The sequence below is a fragment of the Anopheles maculipalpis genome, chromosome 2RL (genome assembly GCF_943734695.1).
Source record: "Anopheles maculipalpis chromosome 2RL, idAnoMacuDA_375_x, whole genome shotgun sequence".
Lineage (NCBI taxonomy): Eukaryota > Metazoa > Arthropoda > Insecta > Diptera > Culicidae > Anopheles > Anopheles maculipalpis.
The window spans coordinates 9,067,870-9,092,083 of record NC_064871.1 but is presented as its reverse complement, the minus strand read 5'-3'; the positions used below and the strand labels follow the sequence as shown (position 1 = coordinate 9,092,083).

Sequence of the window (24,214 nt, the reverse complement as noted above, 5' to 3'; positions counted from 1 at the left end):
CGACAAACGCGCAGTCGATCGATCGATTAAAGGAGGTACGTACGCTATGTTCACCAGACAAGCGAGTGAATAACCCATGAAGAATGATCGCTACTGGAGGATTGGTGTGTTGAGAGATCCCAGCCGGCGACAGTGCCACCCCGAGGGCGCCCTAACCAGACACGTTGTGTGCCGTGTCGGACGCCTTAGTGAATGGTAGCTTCAGAATGGTGGTGCTGCATGGAAGAATCGAAGGTGTTGTCATGTTGTGGCAGGTTTTACTTTCAAACTTCTACAGTTCACCGGTCATAGAGGCAGGTTTATGTGTATCTGCACGTGAACTGCTCGTGGACGTGATTGGGAGTTGGAAGATTGGGCACCAAACACGCTTGGCCGGTAACTGCCGGTATTTGGATAGATAATTAATTGCCGGGACAGGGAACAACTTCTTCGGGTCGTCTGGTGCTGCGTGTTGATGTAAATGCTGTATATCGGCTGCTCCAGGGTAAAAGAAACAACCAGAGGTATGTGATTGAAGTGTCAAAATAGCTAAAACTCCCAAAACTTGAGCCACCTAAAATCTGCAAATCCAAATTTGTCGTGACCGTCCTTGAAAGAAGCTCCATTTCCAAAATAAACCAGTTTTCAACCTTCGTGCTGTCATGTTTCTTATTTTTCATCCCCCGTCAGTGTGTGTGCGCTTGAGATTACTATTATAGTCCGCATTTGGCGGGTGATTGTTGTGTGTCCGAAAAAATAATATATACAACACGAAACCTGTTCTTGGGAAGGAATTTAGTAAGCTGTAACAGCAAAAAAAAAAAAAAATACACGCTACAGATCGTTTGAAAGTCTTCTCCGGCACCTTACGGCGAAGAGTAGACTAAAGTTCAAGGCTTAATGCGACATCAGTCGGTATTTTAGGAGTCATTTTTGGCGCTGCATTATTCGCACTATTACACAGCCGGCTGACGAACACGTTCCGCTAAGATGCGGCTGTTAGATTGAGGTTAGATAGAGTGCGCTAGAGCTCGCTATCTTTCAGTACTAATTGTATGAATAATTAATTAGCCACGCATTATTATGATCGCAATTCTGGTTCATCTGGCAACAAGTAAGTTAAAAAAAGAGCACCAATTAATCAATTTTCACGAACAGATCAACAACAGACTGCCCTGATGATCATCGGTGTTTGTCTTTTTGTGATCATCAGTTGACGTAAGACGGAAGAATCCGTGGTATGCTAGTATAAACATTGAGGCGCGCACACACCCATTACGACTGATGGCACTCAGAATCGCAATGTAAATTCGTAAGCATCGCTACTGCCCGTTTCATCAAGCTGCTGTAATACATCATGCCTAAAATATTCCACTCATCTTCTTTAACTTTTACCTTGGGATATAACATTTGAAGGGTCTTAAAGTTAATGTCTCAAAACTAGCAATCTTCTCCTAATGTTTTTTGATGCAATTTTATCTCACTATCAATAACACGCTTAAATCTAGCATCTGCTTACAATGGTCTCTGCTTTTAACATTTGCAACATGGAAGAGACTTCATTCCACATGAACGATTCCACCACTTGCCGGGATCTCTACTCCATTTGACATGAATTAGCTACTATTAGACGTGCCCTCATCTCTCGATCTTTTGTGTCCTCTTGTGACAACAGTTTATGCTTGATGTGACACTTCAAAACCCCGGGGCCGATCACTTCTTGGACGGTACAAAGTCTTGGCAACTTGCCGCAATCTTACGTCAGGGTTCGTCACACTGACTGCACCCGCGACTGTCTCTTCGGGCTGTAGATTTGAAGGAAGGTTAATCGCGTGTAACAACGTCACGCAGCAGTGATCCACAGTGCCATAATGTCTGCCGGATTGTCAGGGGGAAGGAAGGTTTTCACTACTGTACAAAAACCCATCGGTACTGTACCGTAACCTTAGTGTGCAGCATCGTTTCCAATCGGTTCTCTAGGACCGAAATTATATTTTGTTTTGTGACAGGCCGTAATTAATCAATAGAAATTTAATTGAACTGTTGTATTTTGTATCCAGTTCACTGGACATTGCTGACCTAGCTGGAAGATTCTCGAGGCATTTCGTGGGCAAGTGCCTGAGATAGGTTGGGAGAAGAATTCATCGATTCGAAAATTGGATTTAGAAAACATTTTTAAAACTCATAATCCTTAGTATATGAGTTTGTCCAAGCCTTGAAAAGAGATTCCACTCAAAGTGCACTTATGGCAAATAATGATATTTCCCATTCCGTCCAGACAAAACCATCTGCATCAAAATTTAACGACCCCATTGGATATTCATTGTAGTGTTTTATGATGCAGCTAGGGAGGTTTCCGTGGCTGCGGTGGGATGGAGTTACTTTTCAATTTTCTTATGCTGTAGAACCTTCCCATGCTGCCCGTTTGTTGGCATGGTAACGGATCTTTTCCGGTTCTTGAAGTGGGTAATTTACGATATCAAATCAGTGAAGCTGCCGGAAAGCGATTTTAGCACCCATCTTCTTGTGGCGTTCTCATTCTCTGCCTTAGCTGCTAAATAGCCCGTTCGCTGTAATCGTTGCCCTAGATGCGGGCCAGATAAAGGCTAGATGATAGTATCCATGCACTAAAATTATTAATTTAGCATAAATTTGCAGCGAATTAAGGTCAGCGTAATTTTAAATTTACCTTTAGCGGATGGGGATGCTTGATGCTTTTCAAACAGACTACACAAGCAATGTGGTAGTAAAATCGGCGAATGCAGGCCAGAAAATTTCATTCCGGACAATTTATAAGCAATTTAAAGAATCTGGCATTACAAATCAATCTTATCACAAGCATGCACCACCCCCTATTGGAAGATTTATTTTTGTTTTCAAAACACATGCCCTCGGCTGCATTAGATTTCCCCGCCAGTTGAAGGTTATTTTTATTGCATCCATGAACACGTGTGTGTGTGTGAGAGAACATGTGGGAGGCGGGAGAGTTTTATTTTCCCCCAAAAAGGCACCCAAAACACAAGGCGCCAGTACTAGAGATTGGCTACGCGCGCTTAGATGACCTATCTTGAATGTCTGTTCTTTAGTTGAAGCGTGTGGCCTTCATGCGACACATTACTCTGTTCCAGCCATTTCAGTTTGTCTTGGCCATTCTTTGCTTGCTCTCCATCCAGCGGGCGGACGAGACTAGAAAAAAAGAGCCACAAACCGGTTCGTCCGTCCGTCCATCCGCTAAGACGGGCGGTCTATGTATCACACCACCCCGAGACGAATCGTGGCGGCTATGATGTTTGGAGGGCTGAAACAGGTTCGGCGTTGAGATCTCCTGACTGTCCGCTTGCCTCAATAGGTGAAGAAATCAGCGATCTGGTAGCAAAACAAAGCGAAGAAAGCAACAAATTCCTGCTGCGTTTCGGATAGCCTTTGGTCCCACAGGAAGACGCAGACGAACGTCAGTGGATTTGTAACGCTGATGGATTTTGTTGTGTGTGTTTTTGTTTCATGCTCCTTCTCCTACAACTAAATCACACTTCCAAAACAACAAAACTTCTAACCCACCACAACAACATCATGTGGCGAACATAACACACCCATCGATCATTGAACTAATGCCGTGTGTAGGCTTTTCTCCATTCTAGGACTTTCGCCCGTCCAGGTGCTCTACCCTTGCCCCCACCGGGGGCAGCTTAAGACTTTCCGGAATGGAATGGAAAACATAAGAATGAACAAGAAGAAAAAAAATCTGTAACTTCATCACAACCCAACCCAAAATAAAAATCTATCGACCAGCACTCGCGCGGCCACAACCAGCCCAATGCCAGAGACGTTGAACGAAGGAAAGCGTTAGATAAATTAATAAAACGCGGCGTCTTGGTCGTATTGCTGGCGGCGGTGCGCTAGAACTCCGGTGAAGTGTTCTCCGTTCTTTGAGAGGTAAGCCCCAAAATACTATATGTAACTGCCGGAATGCTTTGGATGTACGAAAGATTGTAATGTAACAGTTGAGTAGCCCAAGACAGTTGATGGTGGTGCTCAAGTGGCCACTTCTGGTGGAGTTGAAGTATCGGAGCTATTGGAATTCAAAGTCCTCATCGTGAGAGTGGTAAGCAGATTTAACAAATGTTTCTTATTTTGTTGCATCGAGTTTGAACGTAACTTTGAGAAGGTTGGATTCTTCTGGAAAAATTCATGAAGAAAGTGAGAGGAGGGCTTTAGGGCCAAAACATTGCCAAGAATTATTTATTGGAGAAACAGGCATCTAAATGTATCTTGGTTCCTTCTGGACTTAACGACCTCCAGGGTTATGAAATCTGTATACATATTCGTAACTATTTTATTTCCTTTCCCGCGAGATGTTTTCCCGCGTGCCAATTTTGCTACCCTCCTCAGTCGATCGAGCTTATCAATCAAGGTTACCATAATTTAGCACCCCATAACAACCATCGCTAATCAAAAATTGCAGCGCAATTCTCAGGGGCGCGCACCTCCAATAACAAGCTATTGATTAATCATAGAATTTTGCTTGCCAATATCAACGGTAAACAAACATCCCGCAGCCACCCCAAAACAAAACAAAAAACTGTTCCAACATACTGTACCAAATACTGCATCGAGAGAGTAGTAACAGCACCCTTCTCGTCTCTTGAAAGCGTACAACTCCTCATCAAAAGCAGAACTGTGAGCTTACCTGAAAAAGAGAGGGGGGAAAACCAACAGAACAAAAAATAAGTATAAAAAGCATGGAAAACAAACTACACGGAAAAGCTGATTAAACTAACGGCGATGGTATCTGTTTCAAAAATAGCTACTAGGAAGCCCCAAACGGAATTTCGAGAGTATTTCGTTTTCGTCGTATAGATTCGTCCTGGCTGCTGCAACGCAATTGCATACTCTGATAAGGGCTGCGCTGTTTATAAAACAACCATTAGAAACGAGCTGGCGTTAAGTGCTTATCAGTAACAACATCGCACGGTGATAAGACGACTTGGAAAACATGCAAAGGATCTGGATTGCCCGATTGGTTTGGGGGCTGTTATCGTGCTCTGAACAGGGGAGTAATGTTCCTCTATTGCTATTGAAATGTTGTAAAACAAGGCTCGAAAACTACACCGAATGTTTTGGTAACATGTCATTTTGACATTACACTAGTTAAACAACGCATCGTTGGCGCCTCTTACAATCTTGAAGGAAAACAGCACCGGAGAAGATCCGGCACTATATTCAAAACAAAAAACCCCCGTTCAAAGTCTGCAACAAAGATGGTATAACCTCACGTTTGAGTGGTAATCAGTAGTGTCAAGTATCCGTTAACTCAAGCGTAAAGTGTATCTACTATTCGAAAAAAAAAGGATGCCTACTGCTAACTACCATGCATTACCATCGCTTGACCTTCCAATAACTTGGTAGTGCACTCGAACTACCCGACCTGCATCGATTCGCTGTAAAGGTGTTCTAGGCTAACCAGATGTCTGAACCCCTGTATATTCTCCTGCCAACCGGCTGGTTCATGCGTGCACCACCAAAAACATCTCCACATCCGAAGATGCACCCAGGTGAAGCGCCTGACTTTAATCTGGAATTCGGAAGTTGCAGCCGAATGTCAGCCACTGGCTAACCGTGAGTTGCAGTGACTTTAGACGCCAACTTCACAGCTATCACGGTCAACGATCATAGCGGCGTTACTACCGTATACGCGCCTTCGATTGAACTCTCGGAAGTGGAAGCTTCCACCGATCAGGAGAGCGCAATGGCTGTCAAGGTTTCAGCGTATGCCGAGCCGCACGTTCTAGTAAATTCTCTCGCACCACAGCGAAGCGTTTCCTAGCGTGTTCTGCTACATATTCTGATTTTCTTATTGCTGCTTGCCCTAGATATCATTACGCAGATACCCACAACAAAAGTAGTAGTTTATCAGCATTTGTGATATCACTTAACATTGTTCCCTGGCGATCGGGCGACGCCAGCCGACCACTTTTCCTCACGCTGCACATTGGTGAATTGGAAAGGTTACTCCACCACTACCACTCTTACCGGATCGGATGATGATGTTTACCAAAAATCTTGTGCAAAACACATTGCTTGCTCTCCACAATTGCCAAGCAAGCGATAACTACATCTAGCTATCGCGATGTCTGCGCAGTGGGGAACGCGCTTGTTATCTTTGCGAAGATAAGATTGCGTAATTCTGCTAGATGCTGTTTTTTTTTTGCAAACGACATGCAAATGATGCCTTGAAAAGGGCCTTACAATTAGTATGGTAGGCAAATACTGGACGGGCAAAATATTTACTGTACTCATGAGATGAGTTATTACTTAGTATCGCTAAATAGTCTGGTGAGTGGATTGTTCATTAGATATGGGCAACCAATTAGTATTACAAGCGAGATATTAAGTTGAACATGGTATTTACTTGTGTTGCATCTAAATAATCTATCTTGGCTAACCTTCTTTACGGATTTTTCGTCCTGGCCAAGCAAGGAAAATAATGTTAACTCGTTCAATCTTAGAATCAATCTTCGAGAACTAGTCCTGGCCGACCCAGGGAAAAGATTATTCGTCTGATCTAGATAGATCTGACGAAGTACATTTAATTAGGCTAGGAGTCCAGAATCGATCATTCCTTCGCGCGATCGGTCCACCAACGGCGGCACGATTTATTTCCGTGAGCAGCAATATTTAATTACTTAAAGCGATCTTTTAATTTAACCAAGAAGATGCTCGTCAGCGACCCGTTCGGCACGAGGCGTAGATGAGCACAGCGAGCTCGTTGGCTGGATCAAGTGGAGTCTATCCTGTCGGAGATCGGTTGCAGCCATGGAAACTAATTGAAACTAATTCCAGGATACTCGGAGCCTAGACCGAGTATTGGAAACCTGGCCATGTCGACACGACGTGCTCAATCCTGAGCAGGCCAAGAAGAAGAAGAAGAAGATCTTTTAATTGAGGAAGTTGGTACAATAATTACATGTTACCCGAAATGAGCTGAGTTGTTTGGTGTCATTCGCGTGACCTACACCAATGTTGTAAGAATACTTTTTCAGAGCCGTTTGAGCCCGTGAAAATACACAAAAAATTCAATATTTTATATCGCAAAAATCTCTCACTCACCGACAATTAGTAAACACTAAGAAGAATACTATAAAACTAAGCCTGATAGATAAAAATCGCGCTTGGACCAATAATTAACATCCACTTTCGCATGCTAACTTTTTCGCGCCTTTATGATTAATTTTTTTTATTTTATTTACACCTCTTTCACCTTCATCAGAGAAAAAAAACGATAACGGCAGCAAGGAAGTAGATGTGTGCCTGTGTGGTAGAAGGTGAGCAACAGCTGCTATCGATGTGTTCTTTCCATTTGGCTAATTATTCTCCAAGTTGCACGAAAAACACACAACCACTCCACATGCGCTGCAATTTGCAATCCGGTAATGATAGGAAAAAGGTGAATTTCTACCACTACTTCGGCAGCCAAAGTTCAGATAAGAGGCGCGTTCCAGCCAAGGGTAGCGGAGAGAAATGGAAACATTCAACCATAACCGTTTTTGGAAAGTCTTTTTCGATTTCGAAGGTTTTCCCCGTTTGGTTGTTTTTTTTTTTTTTGTTTCTTTGCAGTTGGTGCTTCCCGCAACCGTGGATGTTGATCGGGCGTTGGAAAATTGGCACGATAATGGGCGCCGGAGAACTGAGCTGAGGCACGAGATGCTTTTCGTGTGATGTTTGTTTGATGAAACCACGCACACAGCACGATAAGCAAATAATTTTAATTCTGAATCAATATTCCGGCACACAATGGAGTGGTTCATGTGGTGCACGGTGATGATGGCTGCCTTCGCAACGTTGCGTCTGAGCGTAACAGCTCAATGAAACGGATTTTTATGAATGAATGTGAGAGAACTCATTAAGGCACAGATGTTGTAGTCATTGGAAACTTTTAGAGAACTATTATGTGTTTCGGGGTATAGATAACTCGTCCAATAAATGATGGACTTTGAATGATGAAAATAATGATGGATGGTTCAACGTTACATTATATTGTTTACACTATCGGCTCGAACCTAAGATCGACCATCGAATGGCTTACAATGGAAATGGCCGTACGAAGACTGGCACTATTGTCGTCTCTACCATCGGGCCGCGTAGATATGATAAGGATTCTTAAAAGGGTAACAATCGCTCATTAATATTGGTTTCGAACATGAACCATAGCCACCGAAAATGTTTAAATGAAACATTTTCATGTAAAATTGGCAGTTGACACAAAAAAGTTACTTTTTACTCCTCCCTGCGGGGAAAGGTCCTTACCGTAATTTATTTAACGGTTACAAACCTACAACCATTTCCCTGCGACGCCGGCGATGTGTTTTCCCTGATCTTCGTGTTAGGGTCGTAATTTAATTTTAAATTCATCACTCACATAATCCTCACGCCGGAAGCATCTATCAACCGACCCGGGGTGTCACTGACAAAAATGATACCGAAGCAAAAGCAAAAAGAAACCCCAACGAACAGCACCTTAATTTTATGCCAACAACATAAGAAAGCAGATGTAATTAATGGTTGGCTTCATTTTTTTTTTTGTCTCAGGACATCGCCTACGCTCAAGCACGGCTGGGGCGACAAATGTGGCTTTAATCAAATAATAACAAAACACCATCAACGCAAAAGCAAAGCAAATAAAGAGCAAAGGTGTCCTTTTTCCTGCTTTTTTTTGGAGAGGATTTCTACCATGGATGGATCAAATCTTCACCCATAATAATGCTGCGACATCCACATGGATTTTCCTTGACTTGCTGTGATATAGATTCAAAGGCTCCATTTGAAGCAATCCTTTTCCATGGTTCCGAACCAGATGCTCGGAAAAGATGTCATGTGAACCTGCATACTCAATGAGTTTTAGAGGTTTTACCTTTAATATAATTTTAAGATCTTCAATAATAAGCCGTACAATACAAGAAAGTAAAGCGATTTTTTATAAATTTAAGATTTTTTTACTAAAGTAAAGTTAAATAACGTAATCCTGCTCCTGATTTAGTGGTAGAACAGAGAGCAGCGCCAGACTTAACATGGCAGGACCGGTGTTCAAAACTGGACCATGAGTCCCCAACTGTGAGGTGTATAAAATAAATAACAACCCAAGCGATGACCGGCATGACCTAGCAAGCCATTAGGGCAAGAAGAGAGAGACTTTGATACTATCTGAAATAATAGATATAAATGTGAAACTCACTGTAGTCTTCTTATGTGTTGCCCTTGTCTAAAACTATATTATTCTTGTAGTAATTCATCATCAACAGAGCTTCAATAAAACAATTACATGTACTCACAACATAATACTCCTCAAACTTTATTGTAGAAAAAAATCGAGTCTTTGTACGAAGGAATTTCCCAACCACTGACCTACGGCAAGCAAACTGTTGGAAGTATCAAAGTAATAAAGCAGTTGAAACATTACTAATCGAATTCCATGCATAGCAGGTGAGATGCAAAGCAAAGTTCCACACCACTTTATCCTACTGACGGCTGGTTGAAATGGCGCTGTACTTTCAATGTCCTGTCCTATTTTCCGGTAACGTGTCCCGTCGTTTCTAGAACCATTCTCGAGACGTGTGTTTTATGTTTCATTCGATGAACATGTCGTCCTCCATTACATTCCACCTGGCTGTACCCCTCTAAGCAGAGAGATGATATGCAGACAGCAACATCCACTCCACTCCACTCCCTTTATTGGTGTGTGTGCTCGTGTGATGTACCCTTTGACCATCTTGAGCCGTTTGTTCAAGACAAGTCGAGTTAAAAATAAAACATTCTTGAATAACAAAATATGCTTTACACAGGGCGTAAAAGCTTGCTGGAAGCTTGTTACGAAAAATTGAGCAACACATTCCAAGACGACAAACCGCCGGGCCTGGCCGAAGTTTTCCGGCGAGAATCTTTCTAACGTGACCAGGGTGCAGACAAAAAAACTGACATCAACCCGGTGTGTTCCCTTTAGAATCGTTTGAAGTTTTTCGGTGAACGGGAAAACGGGGGTGGTTGGTCCGGGAGTGTAACCAAGACATCATCCGACAACAAACGCAAGTAACAACAGTGGAGTGTGAAGCATAAACTAATGTTTTGCATTAAATTATACTTTTCTGCTCACTCGTACAAGGCTCTGCCTGTGCGAAATGGCAGACATTCTAAACCCGGACCTGGTAGACACACAGGGTCCGCCCGTACACATGCCTGGTTGGGGATCTTGAATGGCTTCGCCGAAGAAAAGTGAGTTTGCACAAAAGTAGTAGTTTTGAATTTCCCGTTCCGTTACCGGATGCGAAATGTGTGTTTTGGTCCTGTCGGAAAGGAATCCCGTCATGCTTCACGCTTTGGTAACGAAATGAGACAAGGGTCTTCATTGGAAAGTCTGAACGCATAATCTGGTGTTTGAGGGAATTTTTATACTACAACCATATAAAACCAAAATGTAATATGCAAATGTGGAAAGTCAATTTTGTTGATTTCGATGAAAATTGTATAGTAACGCAAAATTCATTCCCTTCCGTTTTTTCCCCCTGTATTGAAAAATCCCGCGAAAAGCTCTAAGCCCAGCTGAGAGTGGGAAATGGTTTTACGGTCAGCAACACAGTCGTTCGCGGCAGTACGCGTACTGCCCATTTCGTCTAATTTGTTTCGCTTTTGCAATCCTCTCCCTACAACAGTATCGGTTTCCACCGGCAGTGACATAGTCCGTAGACCCGGTCCAGAGCAGCGACACAATATGCGCTGCTGCTGGGCCGAAAAGATGTAAATGCCACAGTTTTGGGGCCGGTTGCGGATTTAGAAGTGCGGCGCGAGAGACGGGAAAATGGCTTTGAATCAACATAATTTAGTGTGACAAAACCCCATTTGTGTGCCTTCGTCCCAAACCGTGCATATAGGTCAGTGGAATTAGGCGTTCCTCTCCCGCAGTTGGAATGGGGCAGGATGGATTGATCTCGACCGAAGTTGGGCTAAAAAGGGAAGATGAACGAGGGCAGATTGATGGGGAAGAGTGAAATGCCGAACGTACTTGTAACCTCTCAAACAGATCCGAAACCGCAACCGGGACCGGGTGGACTGGACAATGGTGTAATGACGCGAAAATGGACGCTTGTTTTTAAATATTGTGCGAAAATATTGTGTTTTCCGGTTGTGGAGAGGACAGCGGTTTCGGTATTTATACACCAGGACCGCGGTTCGAATCCCATCCGGACTGTTCGGCCGTAGTGAGGACTTTGTGACATCAACATATCTCATTCGGCATTCAATTTAATCGGAGTCAGATTTATGCGAGGAAAATTCATTTTCTTTCGCATCAGAATTTTTGTATGTAGTATTGGACCTCAAGTACTAGATCCATTCACAAAGCCACATTTATCCCACATAATGTCCTAACGAAATTGAAACATTAAGTCTCACCCTAATCAGACATTTAAATGGCCTCGAACGATGTGTTCGGGTTGTAAAGTTTCCCCCGTGAATAAGGTCTATCGATCACTTTCTGCAAGTTTGAAAGTGAAAGGAAGCATGTACCCTTATTGTTTACTGTATATATATCTTCCGGAACCGGGACGATGGGATGGAGACTTTAAAGGGCTAACCGTTAAGCTGAAAACACTCCGTAGTTAAGTTCCATTAATCCTCACCAGGACTACTAGACGGCGTTGTGCTCGTGGAGGTTGTGAGGTCAATCGATGCTGTGAAGTGATGACCAGATACGGTTCGCACACCACAGCGGACATTCGAGACGGAACGACCACTTGAAAGGGTTCCTTTTTTTTGCTTCTTCTCCCCGGCGCACGGTGCACGATGCTGGGTTCCCTTTAACCCGGTAACAACACTCATAAAACGGCTTCAGTTCGATGATGCACTTGCACCGCACGGTTTATTGTCGTTTGACTATTCTCGCCTTTAGTGAGCTTTTTTTCCACGGGAAAAATTGTCCGGATGGATTGCAAATGGAACATGGATGAACCACTCGGACACGGATTTTCTCTCAGAAAGAGAGCAAAAAGCAAACGCATTCCACAATCCGGCCACAAATAGGATCTCGTTGAAACATTGTACTGTATTGCAAAGTGACCATTTACTTTAAAAACCATTGCACAGTGGAACCATCACTGGACATGAATGGGGACCAATTTGAAGCAAAAAAAAAAAAGAGGATAATCCTCTCAGGTGCCTCGAGACACACGGCGCATCGGAAGGCGTTGAACTTCCTTCGTTTCTGCTCAACGTTGGACACGCACCGAAATCTTTTCTTCATCTCCAGGGCTCACCTTTGCCTTCACCCGCGGCCAGGTGTCTAATGCCGTATTAATAATAAAGCCATTAAACGTGAATTACGGCAACGATCGTTTTTCCCTCGCACAGTCGCAAATGGAAAACAATAACTGGGGTTTGTCGGGGTGCGAAGATTTTCTTTCCGCAACGCTCTGCGAACTGGAGATACCCGGCCCAGGTGCGCAGGAGTTTGGCAATCGGGATGGGGAAACGTACGCAGAGAGATGCATTAGACGGACTCGGGTAGGGGTTGTTGTTTGGCAACACCGAAATGGCAATTGGCAAAACGCGCGGGAAGGGGGGTCGTAATTTATCTTCCAACGAAAAACCACTCTACAACAGGGTCGGTCAGGTCGGGGCGGTTTGGCGTATGTGATGAAAGTGGATTCGCGCGATTCGATATGCGATTTTGTGCGAACCACAAACGCCAAATCGCCTCCCCCTCATGCTCCTCGATACACACTTGGGCAAGTGTTTTGTTTTGTGTGAGCTTGTGTTTTTTTTTCCTTCTATGCCGGGGCACGTGGGCTACCTATCAGGCCGACCCTCCGAGGGTTACTATTTCGCGAATGTTTACTACCACACTAAGCAGGCGGTGTGTGTGTGTCTAGTGCTATTTGTTGCTTGTTTTCGTACTTCGTTTGCAACAAAACCCTAACAACTCTTATCGTGACGGGAGAGAGAAAAAAAAACGACGGGAATTACTAGGGCGGTTTGCAATCGCATCTGAAAGAATCGCGGCCAATCTCCACACCTTTCATAAGACGATGCTGAAGTGGTTAGGAGTATCTGAGAGGCATGCAAGGCAAAGCCCTAGATTGGATTGGATTTGGTTCGTTCGATCGACCTCGGGCGAGGTCAATTGATTAATTAGAGCAGATGGTAAAAACCTCTGATGGTGGGTTCCTCGCAATAGGCGGGAGGAGCTCGACAAGACAAATGGAGCGAAATTTCATTTATGAATATTAATCGATGCATTGCTTTTAGGAAATCGCGTAATGAGAGCTTTTCGACGCGATTTAGCAGCTTGAGATGCTATGCATCACGTGTTATTACTACAGCTCGTAAAGACAAATCTTTGAGATTGATTGGAATCATAAACCATACATTATTATGATGGAGGGACATTGTTCTTTATTGCTAACGATAATTCCTTAATAATTAGACTACACTAATTAGAATTCCTGTAAGAACAGGACTATAAATCGAGCTCATGAGGTAATTAGGTACAGCTATGAAAGCTCTGTCTTCTTCTTTTTTGACATTAAAACAACCTTAAGAGGTCTTGACATGCTTGTTTTTGGGTTTTCTTGAAATGACTGAATCTCAGAGGAAAAATTGCTCAGCTCAAAAGGATTTGTAGGAGGACAATGGAAGATCCAGCGCAAAAAAGGGTACGATACGATTTCACAATTTTACTACGAATTAGACAAGCCATGCTCCAGTGGGCTAGTTATGGCATTACAATGGTACCAGATAATCAGACGAACTCGTAAATGTCTCTTTCGGTTCTCCATTAGGACAAAGAGGTGGTGTTAGGTACAAATTGAGATAGAGGGATGACTAGAAAGATGGAATTAAGTAGTTAAAGGGCTCTCAATCAAAGAGGATCTCCAAAAATTCCCTTACGCTGTAAAGTATGTATAAGCTCGTGATCGAATGTAGAACGTCTTTAAGAAATTCAAGTAAGAACTTCATGTTGACTTAACAACCTTGCAAGTATTTACTAGATTTATCTATACCACGAGCCTGAATAGTCAGTATTGACAGAGGTTAAGTTCTAGCTTGTGATTCGCCGGCTTCTCTACCCACTTGGCCTCAAAAGTCTAGTTTCTTAGGACTTGAAAGAAGAGAATGTACAGTATAAATCCAAACTAAGAATGAGGGACAAGAATAAAAACATTCTCATACGAGGGACCCTTTTCTCATCTTTTATTGTTGAGCCGTTTAAATTTAAAAGCGTCTAAAACTTTTTCCTTAGCAGGTGATTCGTTGCTAATTGCCAAGAGGGGGAAAAACAAATGCAAGTGTTTCCATCAACCATCAGAATGTTAACGGAAGCAAGAAAGGAAACATAATGCAAAACTCCCCCCAGTCCTACCACAGGAGTCAAATTGAAACGAGTGAGTTTCCTACACATGAAACCACCTCAAAATATGTTACTCATCCCAAAGCAATACACCGGCATCTGTCTTTTCCCTGGAATTATGTAGATTGACGCATCCTCCCCTTCCTACACAGGTGACTCACAAAGGTACCGAACCGGAACGTTATGCCTGTGCGTATGTGTGAGTGCTTGTGGTTTTATCTAAGGGTTCTGTTTGCCTGCCTTTCTTTCAGACCCTTCGCGCCGTTCTTTAGCAGTGCTAGTTAATTATGTTGGTGGTTCCTGTTGTCTTATAGTGGCAACGTGGCATTCCTGCTTTCCTTTATTGGAGAAACCATCCAAATCATTCTCTTCTTCTTCTTCAGATCGTCAACCCGTTGCCGGGAAACTCAACTAGGGCTGTAGGCCTCCATACTAGGCTGCATCCGACATCTTCAACAGGTTCGACTCCACCTGATTGTGTTCTGTTTTCAGTGTGTATGTATTGGATATTGGGGTATGGGTACGGATCTAATGCCTCTTCAACAGGCTCTCCGTACCCTGCTCCGACTCAATACGTCCAAGGCGTACAGAACGGTAACATGCATTTCTCCAAATATCTGGTCCTGGATATACGGGAGATACCACGCTGTTGGATAATAAGTCCTTACTACAGCGAAACGGTGCCGATGGGATTAGAACTCCAGTCCTGCCGTATGAAGACCGCTGGGCGCTGGGGTAGATAGGTTTTATGACTAAATTAAGAGGGGGACTTTAAACAAGCGGGATGCGTAGGTCCTCCGACGAGGCCTTGCAAACTACCTCCAACAATATTGCAACGATCAGACACCTTGATCCCCATTCCCAACTCCCATTCTTACCTTGAAAGTTCTGCTGTTATTACTGCAACAACTGCTGCTGCTCCTGCTGCTGTTAGCTTGTTCTGGGCTGATCGATTGGTGTGATATGTCTCCTGCTATAACACTTTCCTCACCACACTTGCTCACTTTGTTGTTCTGCTATGAAACAACCGCGCACAGGGTGCAAACAAGATCCCACACGATCGTTGCAAAAAGCGCACTCACAGCACAATTTCAGCACCAAAAGCCGAGCAAAACAGCAGAGCCTACTTTATGAACAGCCTATATTTCCTTCACTTGACACTTCTAGAACTGTCACACCAACGAGCCCAGCCGGTGTTTGTGTGTTCTCTCACTCTCTACCTCTCTCTTTCTCCACACACTGCGCTTTGAGAAACTTCTTCCAAACGAAAAAAGAACGGAGAAAGCGGGACCGCGTTCCGGTGGTTGTAGGTTTTTGCCTTCTTGCTGTGCGCGTTTCGGTAGAATATGTGTACCCAATCTTGAAATTCTTTCTTCGACAGGTGCGAAGAAAGCTCAAAATTGTTGTCGAAAAATGTAGCGCGACGGAGTTTTTGCGTGCACTGTGTAAACAAAAACGAAACACTCTTGTGTGGTGCGTTGTGAAGGATTGGGTTGGGTTGGGAGCCTAGGGGAAGAGCGCGAAGTTTAGCCCACCAAAACACACTCCTGAAGGTACGGGAAAAAGATGCACAATCCACTGCCAACAAATCGCCCAATCCGTAAGGTATTTTCCGGTTTTTAAATGCGCACCAGGCTTCCGGTTCTGGGTTCTTCTGATGGGTTCGGTCTTCGGCTGGCACTACGACCGAGAAGTACTTTAAATTCCTGCCGCGTTCCGACGAATGGGAAGTTGTTGCGTACGGGGTGCGAATGTGCAAGTGTATTGGTGCACCCTCAATGATCGTGTATGTGAGTGTGTGTGTGCGAGTACACCTGCACCAACGATCGCAAGACACTTGGCAGAAGAAACACCAAAAACAAGCCCGCAAGCGGTAAGTCAAGCGACAAACACTTCCGTTCCTTTCTTATGCCTTTCGATTCTTACCCCCCGGAAGCCCAAAGATTTGGCTTTGGTTTGCAGTCTCTTTTGGCCACTACTGACAGCTCAATCGTATCACACAGAAGCACGCTTATGCTTACGCACACATACACACTGGACGATCTCCACTGGCAGAGACCCGTTCCGTCAGAATGATCACGGGGGAGGCCTGTTTTCTTTCGCTTTGTTGGGCGCTTGTTTCGTTACTGCGCGACTTCCCAACCCCACAGCGATCCGTGGGCTGCTCGGTGAAGTGGTGTTTGTGTGACCCGATCAACACGGGCACCTGGGATGACTTTTCAACCTGAAGCAGAAAAGTTCCCTCCAATCGATTCCACCCCGAAGAAAATCCCAGTTCCTGGGGGGAGACTGCGCGGATTTTCTATGTATGCGTGTGTGTATCGCGGCCTTTTTCCTCACCACTCACTCACTCGTTCGTTTGTTCACACCACACTATCACGGGAGATTTAAACGACCATTCACGCCGAACCTTTTTCCCCTTTTTAAAAAGCCGTATTCGCACAACGGTTATCGAAAGAACTGCAATTGCGTTGTGTGATGAAAACACAGGCTCTACCCTGGGTGTTTGTGTGTTGTGGTTTGCATCTGCCCCACCGTGCCCGACGGTGCAGCAGAATGAATGCGTTGTTAGGTTGTGATTTGTCTGTCTTTCGCGTATAATACCGCGGAGCGCACGAAACCGTCGCGTCCACGTCGGATGAGCTTACGATTCAAACTTCCAATGCAACTCCCCCGGAACGTGTTGCTGGCTGGCGGTCGCGTTCGTTTACGGCTGGTTTGTGGGAAAGTGGAAAACGTGCCGCGCGAGCGAGAGAGGAAGAGCGAAAAAATGGAATGCGTGTAATTCTTGAGAGAGCGGCAAACGCTCTCGTACAGTGCGTCACGATTGTTTAGTTGCAACAGGTGAAACGTCTTGTTTTTATTTGTGTTAAGCATCCTGACTTTCATTGCTACTAGATTATCCAGCTAAGGGTTTAATCAAGTCAAGAAGATTAAAGAGAGTTTAATCAATGAAGATCTAAAACCAGAAATGATTTAAAGGAAAATTGAATATGGAGGCTTTAAGTGCCTATGTCCTTTAAAAAGTTCTGACATATAAAATTAAGGCTTACTAGACTCAATTCCTACTAGCAAAAAAAAATCAAAAGAACCCTCTAAACCACTACTCAAAAAAATTTATTGACAGCTCCCTCATGAAATCTGTCAAAAACCTTCATTTGAATAGGGGTTTAAAAGTCTCTAAAGATTGTATTTTCCTTATTTGCTTGCAGAGCTCCCCTTACTGAAAAGATGGTTCGAATTTTAAAACGCTTGCTGTTAAAATAATGTCGTGCACTGTACCTATGCCTTCCGGTGGGAGAAACTCACCCTGATGGAATTCCACAGGTTGATCTGCACTCCTCTGACGGGCGGCCCACGCACGCAATGCAACGCTCTTGCTTATTTCGTGGATTTGTTTATGCTCTCTCAAATAGAAATATTGAGAGAAGGAGAGGATTCATTAAAAGTTATACTATTTGGAGTAAAATTGTACATTTGAAAAATATTTAGATAAATGTACTTCAACGATTACTATAAGCAGCCATATTTAATATTGTTTCACACACAAATATGTTTTCGATACTATTTTCTGTCACTCTCTCCTTCTCTCTCGCTGATGATCAACGCATCAGCCCGTCCCGCAGATTGCCGCGCACACCGGGTCACACACTCAGCCGATAGCCGATGCAGGCCACAAGGTGCATAAGCCACGCTCGTTAACCTCCGTGCCACGCTAATTGTGCTACATGAGCGTTCTGTGTGCGTATTTCATTCTGGTCATAGTAAGCAGTCGCGGTATGCTGGTGATCGTGGTGGTTTGCGAATTTCCAGCTGTACCCCCGTGTCGACGATAATATGGATGCAATTTATTACGCGGCACACCGATCTTGCATCGATCGTACGATTGGACACAATTTGTTCCTGTCCCACTGCCGGAAATGTTTTACAACGAAAACGATTCATCATATCGATCGTTGCACATAAATATTAGGCACTTTGGTGGAAGATGGACATCAATTTGGAGGGCGTTGCGGACGTTCCAACTCCCGCTCGGAAGCCATCAGTTTGATACGATTGTTTGTCTCGCAAAGCTCGAGGTACTAATGAGCAAAATTGAGTTGATGATTTATGACCTCTTGTAACGGATGCTGCCGCACGTGCTGCCATCTTGACTTCTAAAACAGCATCTTGTGCTCTGTTCCGCGTTTGTGCTACACACGATTGATGCGAGTCACCTGTTTGAAAACTTTGGTTTATTTTCGATAGCATCATCCGTTTGCATTCACTTCTTAGGCAGCCTTCTCCCATCACTCGCATCAGCGTGTCATCTTTGTCAAAGTGAAACGAACTGGTAATGGCGAGTGTTTGCTTACTGTTTTGAACGACGAAGGTACCTCACGTGTGATACAAGTCATCTCTAAGCGGGAGATTAAACCCATTATTTTGCTTCCCGCCGAGCAATTAGTAAGAAAAAGGCAAGCTTGATTGTTGAAACTAAACATTCGCCATGATTATTGCTTTCTCGTGCGAGTTAATGGCGATCTTTGTAGCGTTAGGAATTGTTTGTTTGTGTCTGGTAGATGTCCGAAGACACTTTGACCTGTGCAGCTGATATTTAATAGCTTAAAGCTGCATCACGGTATGGCAAACGGACACAAAAATATTTTAGTCATCACCAAAATTCTGGACAAATCAATTGAGGTTGTTGCAAAAAAACACACACGTCATCGTCTCGGCCACCGGTGATTTCGTCTTTAAGAAAACCTGCTTTATATGGCGTAGAGAACTTCTAAAGCTTGCTGAATTCTTGAGAACTCTTTATTCTCAGCATGAGAGTAAAATGCCTAAAATGGTTATTAAATTAATCTCATCGGAGTCTGAGGTAACGGGACGGGCTCACCTATTTGCCTTTGGGTAGCACGGACCTCGACATTCGCCTGGGAATTGGATCCAGGATCAACGCCATGTAGACAAAGCACCTACGATAGAGCCTGATTTGGCTAAACAACATCTGTTAACGGCGACGACCTCTAGATGGTGTCACTGATCTCACAAACTCTAGCGTTCCAAAAGGCTTTAGGTTCTGATAGCAGTGCTGAACTGTTTGACGAAGCAGATATCCTGACTGTAGTCAAATCCGGAAGGATACGATAGTTGATGAAGTGCTTGATATAGATGCCGAACTCATGTCCCACCAGGAAAATGCTGAGTGAAAAGACCGAGTTTCCTGGAAGCGGATTGGGGACCTGTTAATGTCATGTCATCAAGAAATGAGGGAATATTTGAGATAGTTCAAAAATATAAATAATGGCACGGGTTAATTGTTGAGTCCCTGAGGCCAAACGTAAACATCATACCAAGGGTTAGATACCGAGAAATCATTTTTGTGGTTAATCACACAAAAGTCATGCGCTCGTCTGATCATTCTCATTAGCCTACGATTAAACTTTATGCACAACTCCGCGTAACATAAACATCGTTGACCATATACGTTCGCTTTGCCTATTTTTAGAACATCACCCACATGCAACGCACACCAACATTGGGACTATCTCACCCAGGAAGGGACGGGATATATTTCTTGTGTTCAAACTTTCTCCCAAACCGAACCGTCCCCAGCCACGGAATCGTCCGAACGGATGTGGGCAATAAAATTGAAGCCGCCGCCAGAAGGTAGAAATAGAGATCCCGAAATGGAGCTATTTTTAACCAATCTTCTTCACCGAAGGGTAACTCCTCTCCTGCGCGCTCCTCTCCTTGCCCTTCCAAGCCTGTCAAGAAAATAGATGGAGTACGATTTCCGTGCGCCGAGAATGCGTACGGAATTGGAAAATTGTTTCTGATTATGATGCATTTGCATGAGGCGATCGTTTTGTCTCAGTTGTGTGTGATAGCCCGTGCTGCTGCACGGGGACTTCCAACTTTCTTCCAAGGTTAAACCGCGGCTCGTCGGATTGACTTGGTTTCGCTGTGGGAAACGCTTCCAAAGATTGGACATGAACTGTTTTCCTAATTTCTACCAACAGCAATGCATTATGCAACGAATAAGTGAGAATAATAGTGTGCGTGGAAGACGATCATACTTTCATACTTGCCAGTAATTTCATTTCGGCTGATGGAAACACGGTACAAATAGGAGTAATTTAGTTGCCATTGCTGGAAAATTGTACTTCAAATTCACTGACGAGATATAAACCACTTTGTCTGCTTTCAACTGCAAACACACACCAAGCTGCTGCACGATCGTACACCTCATGTACAAAAATCAATTTGCACGATTCATCATCCTCCACCAAACATCTCGAGAGGAGACAGACCGAAAGGATAATTGTAGCTTTACGGTTGTGGATGAGTTTTGCAGACGATGCATTGATTTTTTTTTCTTCGACTCCAACACGCGTTGCATCTTGATCTTGACGATCGTGTTGTGTTGTGTGATCATGCGAACATTTCACTAAAGGGGTCCCATCACCACGATGATGGGACGCGCACAAAGCAAATCGTTAGTTGATGCAATTAGCAGAAGTTAGCACGCACTTGGAACGCAATTTTTGGTACAACGCTGCTAGTTTTCACCACCATTTTTTGTTTTCGAATTCTTAATTATAGCTAGTTTTCTGCTTGCTTCAACAGATTGGGCTCAAATGAAGGACGAGAGTGGCACGTGCACGAAACTCGTACCAAAATTCAATCTGAAAACTTAGATCATTAACCCACAAGTTTAGTTGTAAAAAGAGAAGATTGAGGTGTTAATAAACACATCCCAGAATTAATCTTTCCATCCATAGTATAAGGTGACAACGCAGTAATTTATGAGTCCATTCTGTGGTCAATTCTTAAGAGGTTGCGCCCGGCTCAGATGCTCTTATTCTTCAGAATCCGGTGATTGTACTCGAGGGACACCTCGATGGCTAGATCTCTTCCTAAATTAAGTTCTTTTAAAAATGAACTGTCCTCAATCAATCTGAAAACTTAGATCATTAACCCACAAGTTTAGTTGTAAAAAGAGAAGATTGAGGTGTTAATAAACACATCCCAGAATTAATCTTTCCATCCATAGTATAAGGTGACAACGCAGTAATTTATGAGTCCATTCTGTGGTCAATTCTTAAGAGGTTGCGCCCGGCTCAGATGCTCTTATTCTTCAGAATCCGGTGATTGTACTCGAGGGACACCTCGATGGCTAGATCTCTTCCTAAATTAAGTTCTTTTAAAAATGAACTGTCCTTTGGATTTATATTAATATGATCAGTATTTGATCATAATTCTCCTTCTTCTTCTTGGCCAGCTCAGACTTGAGCACGTCCTGATGACATGGTCAGGACGCCAATTTCAATTTCAGGAAACTTGGTCCAGGAAAACTATTGCTCATATTGCTAACCCAATGATGTGGTGTCTGAACCTTTTTAAGGCGAGAGTAGCGAAATCAGGTTTACTTCCCATTCGAACACGTCGGCTTTAACTTCATATACATTATCGTATGTGTGACGTAGGGTTTGTAGGGTTGGGAGAGATTATTCGAGGCATATCGTGGATGTTGGACAAGGACCCTTGTCTAGTACCAAAGTGTTAGACAAGGACCCTTGTCTAGAATGTGCAAGTAAAAATTGACATTAAAGTTTTGTCTAATAAGATCTAGCCGCTGCTAGGTGGAAGTTCCCACCAATTTGGCGTGAATCTTAATAGCTCGTAATGATTTGCTCATGAAATCGGAAAGCTTAGCATGGCCAGGAAAGAAACATTTTAAGCCTCAGGTATCAAAACTTTCTAGAACCAGCGAGACAATCTAATCCGCTACGGATAGACTTAGTAAAATGGAACCATTTTTCAGTAATTTGGTCATCAATTCACTGAACATTTGAAGCACATTTTGCTATATGACGAAATAGAAAAAGGCAAAAAAAAGACTTCCCATTTCTCGATGAATACCACGGCCCATTTGTCTGAAAGCGCTCAGTTTGAAATCAGATATCGGAACATCATCAACCTGCCAATCGTATCAATTTCCAATTAATTAATTTCCATCAGCGATCCAGAACGCTAAAGTCGATGGACGGACGATTTCTAGCCGACGGCCATCGCGGAGTGTCAACTCAAGTACACTTGCAAAACAGGGACAAAGCCGGCCGACAGACATACACCGGGAGAGAGAGAGAGAGAGATAGCGCGTGGAACAAAGCTTAGACGAGGAATCGGGTGCAATTAATTTTATAATCATAACTAGATGGTATGAGAAGCGGCGAAATGGGTCTCGATTCTACTTCTAGGTTATCAACACCCCACGGGAATGTTGGCTGTTAGCGTTATTGTCCCGCTCTCCCTCACCCGCACCAACAAAACACCCCACAGAATAGCTAAATTGAAATTGGTCCCTTCCATTACATAAGAACATGCAAATGAAACACCTTTCACTGATCCTGTTATGCGTCCAAGCACCGGTCGAAAGTAGTGCGGCCAGCGTAGGTATGCAAATTGCCATCCGATTGGGCTTTAAATGGTTTTTAAATATTTTACAATTTCCCCATCCACACCCACGACCACGTCTCGAGAAGCAATCTTTCTTCATTTTATCAACGTTTGACCAAAAATTGTCGTCGTCTTTCTACATATGCCAGGGCACCGCACTAACCGGCAGGTCGTCCTTGTACAAGGACGACCGTTTGACTAAAGTGGTGCCGTCCCATCGTATGGAGACGGTGTCGTCGGTGCACCGGTGTAGAATCCAATTTCCTAATTAGTTTTTGATGGATTAGTATGCCTTTCAAAACTGACCGTTGGATACCGTCGAGCCAAACGTGCGAAAGAAGATAACTGATACATTTTTTTCTATTCACTTTGAGGCCATAACCAAACAACAGCTAAATGGAGGGTGAGTAATGGGAGGTTCAGAAGCAAATAGCTGATTGAGTAGAATATTGAATATTACTTTAAAAAGGTGCACTATACACCGGATCGATTAGTGTGGTAAGCACGTTAGCATGACCAGATCGAATAATTTATGCAAAGTCAAACAGTTACAAACATAGATAACAATTACGATCATTCGACAATAACCTAATTTAGGCATCCATGGATAATGGTAAGCGAACCAAAAATCCTTAGGGTACTTAGAAGTCAATCTGTTAGAAATTTGGATCCTTGGGTGAGTTCAGATACACAGTAGACAGCAATGCAAATAATATTCTAAATCTGGGATCTGTTATGTAATTAGATTCAATTAAAATAATTACTTACTTTTATTCTGCTCCTTTTTCTTTCACGGCTGAGCACGACCTACCAGGTCACGTCGGCCATCGAATGGCTTACTAGACTTGGACTATCCAAGTAGTTTGACCGTCAGTCCTCACTACAGATTTTAAGCCCGGTCTTGCCGTGTGAAAATTGCCGTCGGTATCATCACTAGAATCTACGCCCCAAGTGCTCCAAGTTTTATCCTGCTCTACAAGCGATTTACGCTCCTGATTTGCAACAGTAGAACTGCAGCCCGTAGGTAGGATTCAGCAATTCAACCAAGATACTTCTATGGAAGAAGGGCAGCTAGAAAACACGCGCCAACGCTACAGACCCATTTGCCGTTTTCAAAGTATCAGAAGTCCAAAGCAGAATAAGAACCCAGACAAACATATTGTTTGATGTCCTTCCTGAAGGATCGTATTACTGCTATCCAAATCTACCTTCTTATCCGCCGCTATAACAGCTCAGTGGACTTGGCAGGCTGTCGAATTAGTATCTGGGCCGAACGGCATCCGACAGATACATGCAAATCATCAATCTATATACTTTGCATACGAGGGCTGAACAGAAGAATCCATCTCCATGTCGGTCTACTTTCGATCCGTTTCGGTAACTGTTACACAGGAC

At 43.5% G+C, this 24,214-nt stretch overlaps 3 protein-coding genes across 4 annotated transcripts in view; 1 reads left to right on the top strand and 2 right to left on the bottom strand.

Annotated features, from left to right (window-relative positions):
• Positions 1-24,214, bottom strand: part of LOC126558677 (cleavage and polyadenylation specificity factor subunit 4) — a 500,167-nt gene that overhangs the window by 246,879 nt on the left and 229,074 nt on the right. The gene's annotated exons all lie outside the window — the stretch shown is intronic.
• The window catches only part of LOC126557508 (probable methylcrotonoyl-CoA carboxylase beta chain, mitochondrial), a 142,554-nt gene that overhangs the window by 61,728 nt on the left and 56,612 nt on the right, over positions 1-24,214 (top strand). The window lies entirely within an intron of this gene.
• Positions 1-24,214, bottom strand: part of LOC126557207 (protein kinase C) — a 283,290-nt gene that overhangs the window by 225,984 nt on the left and 33,092 nt on the right. The window lies entirely within an intron of this gene.